This window comes from Rattus norvegicus, chromosome 8, assembly GCF_021556685.1.
Source record: "Rattus norvegicus strain SHRSP/BbbUtx chromosome 8, alternate assembly SHRSP_T2T, whole genome shotgun sequence".
NCBI classification, from domain to species: Eukaryota; Metazoa; Chordata; class Mammalia; order Rodentia; family Muridae; genus Rattus; species Rattus norvegicus.
In genome coordinates this window covers 55,415,989-55,420,936 of record NC_141541.1, presented here as the reverse complement: position 1 = coordinate 55,420,936, position 4,948 = coordinate 55,415,989, and the positions used below count along the sequence as shown (strand labels likewise).

The 4,948-nt window shown below is 49.9% G+C and overlaps 1 long non-coding RNA gene across 1 annotated transcript; it reads right to left on the bottom strand.

The window, feature by feature from the left end:
• Positions 1-351: 351 nt before the first annotated feature.
• On the bottom strand, positions 352-3,939 carry LOC148004109 (uncharacterized). Its single transcript, XR_015627242.1, has 3 exons — positions 3,483-3,939; positions 2,884-3,006; positions 352-1,979 (listed from the first exon to the last, which is right to left on the bottom strand). It is a non-coding gene; the product is annotated as an uncharacterized LOC148004109 (long non-coding RNA).
• Positions 3,940-4,948: the final 1,009 nt, after the last annotated feature.

The window sequence follows — 4,948 nt, the reverse complement described above, 5'->3', positions numbered from 1 at the left end:
AGTCTTGCCTGGGTGGGTCCTAGGGGGTCTGATCTGCACTGGCACCATAAGTTTATAGCACAGCCAATAACTTGCTAAGTCGTTGATTTGCTTATTCTCCAAATAATGATTAACAGTCTCACATGTGAGGAGCTGGTGCCAGAGCCCAGGGATATGGAGATCAAAGAGCTCTGTCTGTTTCTGTTCTCAAGGGCCCAGTGTCTAATGGAGGAGACAGACAACTTCAGAACATGTTGCACCGTGTCCCTAGATCCACCATGGCTTAGGGGGACAACCCAGAAAATCTGTCCCTTGATCAGGGCCCCTTACCAATCCCATATGGCTAGCCTTGTCATCCATCATACCAATTAATTAATTAATTGCATTTTATTTTATATTCTGGGAGTTTGGGTGTTTTTGAAGGCAAAAATGCAAATGTATGCAAATCACCACACAAATTTATGCAAAGACAACATGGAAATGTGTCCCTAGATTTTATGAAGAAAAAAAGATCTGGAGTCCTTAGTCAGTCCCTCAGCAGGCTGCCTGTCCCCAGGCCTGTCCTGTCTTCCCATTTGTTTGTGTTCTTAATCTGTGCTGGGCTCCTTGCCTGACCACGACAGGTCAGTAACGCAGGTGGGCAGGCAGCAGGCTGGCCATCCATTATCCTGAAACCTCTCAGCTTCCTAAGCCAGCAGAAAACCCCTTCTCTCCCAATAATCGGCTTTCATTTGAAACAATCAAGAGATTTCCTGCCACTTTCCCTATAGCCAGGTCCTAGGAAACACCCAGATGCTAAGCTTTGGGTGTGGAGCATGACTTGACGGAGGGCTCTGATGGAGGAAAGTGTCCGTTTCTGCTTCTGGTTACTGGAAAATAAATCTGAACCATTTAATTGACTATCTTCTGTGTGGGTAACTCTGGTTCCCTGCAGAGCTGGTGAGGGTGAGGTGGGGAAGTAGGGGGGTTAGGAGATGGAGGAGACAGGCCTGGAAGGGTTTGCAGAAACTCCTGGCTTTGCAAGGTAGGTCTGTTGGTCAGGTATCACAGTGATAAACAGCCTGTCTCCCGAGTTGGAAAAGAAACCTCATACAAGCTCCGTTGAGAGGGGAGGGCTACAAAGGGCACTGAGTGCTTGCACAAGGAGGAACTCTGCGATATCCCTTTGTGGAATGTCATCAAGGTGGTGGGAGCTAGACAAAGCAAGCTCATGGCTCACCCTGAATGGAGAGGCCAGTGAGAGGCAGGAGTATGGGGTGTGGGGGTGGGATGCTGACTTGAGGGACGAGCTGCTTATTCGCTTACATAGCCACCCCTCAACTGGAGAGTAGGTACCTGGCTCTGCGTCTAGGTTACTGCTTAGGCACATAAAAGCATGAGGCTGTCAGCTTGTCCAGTGTCTTCAGACCCTCCTCACAATGTGTGCACTGAGAGCTGCCTGAAGGATTGGATTTCAGCAGAGCGGGGAGAACTTCCGGAGGGTGGGTGTGGTAAGCCAGATACCGGAACAGGTGACTAAGAGAGGGTGAGAAATCTTGCCTTAGAGAGTCTGAAACAAATCCGAAAGCCATTTGCTGTGTGGGAGAATTGGTACAGGACTACTTGTCTGGAAGCAGGGGGACAGACGGGATGACTTTCAGAAGTCTAAAGAGACCAGAGCACACGTCCCCAAGTAGATACACATACTCAGCGGATGCCCCTGCTAATGTGTGGTCATGTCCAAAGACACAGGCTTCATTTTCTCATCTCTCCTTCTTTCCTCCCAGGAGAGTCTGAAGAGATCAGTGGGTGGAGCCATAACCTCTAGCGGGAAGCAGAGCTCTGTGTCATTCAGGGACATGTGTCCTCTCCTATCTCTCCATCCTCCGGGCAGCTTCAGGGGCCAGCAGCCCTGGGGCAGCTGTGTCGCCATTTCAGCCAGAGCCTGGAGCTCAGTCGTCTGGAGGGGCACAGGGCAGAGCGCTGGTGAGCGAGCATGTCAGAGTGGCTCTAGCGTTTCCCTAGAACAATTCAAATTGCTTTTTTTACACCTCACTGCACTATGCCAACCCTGATTCACATTATTTGTGCACTCGCTAAGTGTACATTATCTGATCCGTCACCCTGGAAAATGCTGCAAGGGGAATCCGGGGCTCCCGTCTACTGCTGACTGTGGGTCAGGCTCAGAAGTCTCTGTACAAATGTTTTTGCAAAATGGGAAGGAAGGAATGAGCCCAACACTGTCAACAACAGTCCACCAGGGCGGTGGGTTGAAGGTGGGAGTCCTCTCGTCTTGCCTCAGAAACTCAGGCTGACTGGGAGAAGGCAGTGGAACCAGAAATCCCTAGCACCCTTTCTTCACGGTCTCGGGTCTCTTTTCTGTGCCACATAAGGGAAGGGGAAGTAAGCCTTTTAACCCAGCTATGCAGATTTTCTCTGACTGGTGCTTCACTCTGGAGAGAAACCCCGAGAGAGGAGGAGGAAGAGGAAGTCTCCATACTCTCTACTGCTCAGCTTTCCCAGGAGCAAGGAAAGTTCCCTGGCCTGCTTAGGCCAATAATCTCTGAAACTTGACCAAAAGTTTTGGAATCTTTTCTTTCTCATTCATCCGAGAGCTTTGCTCAAAGTCACTGATGACTAGGAAAGTTCCAGGCTTTCAACGGTCTTAGAAAATTGCCATGTTCTGCTCCCGGCCAACACCAGTCTATGCGTCTGCTTCCCATTCCTAGGAATCTGGGTGAATGGGCCCTTGTTTTTCCAGATCTCACTCTGTCTCACATGCTCACTGAGAGTCTGACAGTTTGTCCTCCTGGACCTCAGGACCTTCACTGTAAGTAGGAACCAGGAGGACAGCTAGAGGAAAGCCACCGTCTGGATTTGGAAGCTGATCCCTCTCTGTGGGGAAAGTGTCTGAGTTATCTTTACCTTAAAGACAAATGATCCTCTGTGAGAGCCCGGGTCTCTCTCCTCACTCCATCTCGGCTCTGGGTTCAGTCCACAGCACAATAGTGGGACGCACCTGGGTGCCAGAGCCCATCCAGGCAGGGCCTGTGGGACAGAGTGATCAGAGAAAGATGCAGTCCCTGCCCTGGGGTTGCTTATGATCTGATTGGGTTGACAAATAGCTATTTCTCCCAGCTGTCCCAGATTTGGCTCCAACCCCAGGGCTCCTGAAGGGCATTTAGCAGTCGCTAAACCCAGAGGTCGAGCAGCTGAGTACCACATTTTCTTTCTTTTGGCAAGAGCTGGGTAGTGTCCACATGGGAGCCCGCATCTCAATGCAAACAAGAGATCTGGTGCATCCCTGACAACTCATTTTCTCAACCTTCGTTCTGGGGCGGGAGTGGGGCAACTTCTCATTCCAGCTGCCATATTGTAGCCTCAACCCCTGATGCACCATCAATTAAAAACGGCAATAATTATGCATGGGAAAAAAGCCACAGATAATAGGCTTCCATTAGATTAAGTAGTTATATGAATAAAAAAAAATAAAACCTATACTTCGGTTAATTAAACCCACTCACCATCTGATTAAGATGTGTTGTGAGACCATGGAAAAGTACCAACCACTAACTGTAAGTAATCCGGCACAGATGGGAATTAATAGTATCTTCCCTGGCTTAGAGATAATGGATCTCCACAGAGGTTAATCAGAATCATTAATAAGCAACAACAGGATGGACAGTACCAAACAGCTGGTGCCTGATGTTGGGGTCAGGGCAGGCCGCGCCCCTGATAAAACCACCTACTCTATTCCACTCTGTCTGCTGAGGTGAGAGCCCCAGGAGGCACTGATGTGCTGACCATGAGATCCCAGCAGACTGGAGGTTGTCTCTCTAGACCCTCTAGTCTGGGCTCAAAATGGCTTCAAAGGCATTGTGACCCAAATGAGAGAGGGTGGCATCAGACTCCAGTCGGTTGACTTTGCAGAGCTCTGGGCTTGATGCAGGCTTAACTCAGAGCCAGTTCTTGGGACTCTGGGAAGACTTGGCTTATACCCATTAATGACAGCCACCCTCTCTTGTGGGTGTGGTTTGGGTTGCCACGGGAACCAGTGTTTTATTTGGCAGAGCCATCTGGACATGGCCCCCATGAGGTTTGGCTCACTTATTTCAAGGCTACTGTTTTGGAAGCTGAGAATCAACATCCCAAATCCTCACACCTAGGAAAAAAAAACACCTGGGGGAAATGACTTTGGGGACAAAGATGCCTGTCTTTCCCAGGGAGTGACATGGCAGGAGAGAGGGAAGACAGCCTGGGGTCTCTCAGCCAATGTGTGCTGCTTGCTTCTGGCTCTGTCCTTCGGAGCAGCTGTGAGGAGAGCACCAAGGCCCTGCCTTCTAATTACTGCTAATTAGGTAAATGCTGAGAAGTCTCTCTCTTCCGTCCCTCCCTCCCTAACCCCCCCAGAAGGCAACTGAGTGGCACATGGAGAGGTCAAAAGGAGACATTTCCTAATGGGGGCAGGCAGAAGTGACATGGCATGCATACCAAGCAGCTGCTGACCAGGGAAAAGAGGACACAGGGCATCCAGACTGGGGGAGAGCAACTGCCTTCTAGAGAGGCATGGAAGGAGGAGAGGGAGGTGGAGGGTTGAGGGGGGACAGGGGCTCACAGCACTTTCCCAGCCTAGGTTCCAACCTCTCTCCTCTTGGAACAGCAGGGGCAGCTGGGTAAGAAGGGGCCTTCTGGAGAGTGGCTCCTAGCTCAGAGTCCTTGAGCACAAGTGTACCACATCACGGATTTGGTTCTTCTGGAAGTCTTTACAGTCTGGGAGGAGGCTTGGCCCGTGCCGTCTCTTAAGTAGCTCAAATGTTCAAATGTACCATGAACAGAGTCTTAGGAGACACACACAGAGTATTGCAGACAGGCATTGGTACTTGTGATTTGATGTTTGAGGCAGTAAGTTGGTTTCGGTTTTTTGTTTTTTGTTTTCTGTTTTGCCCTATTTTTTTTTTCTCCATGGACGTCACTCATTCCCCCTAGAGCA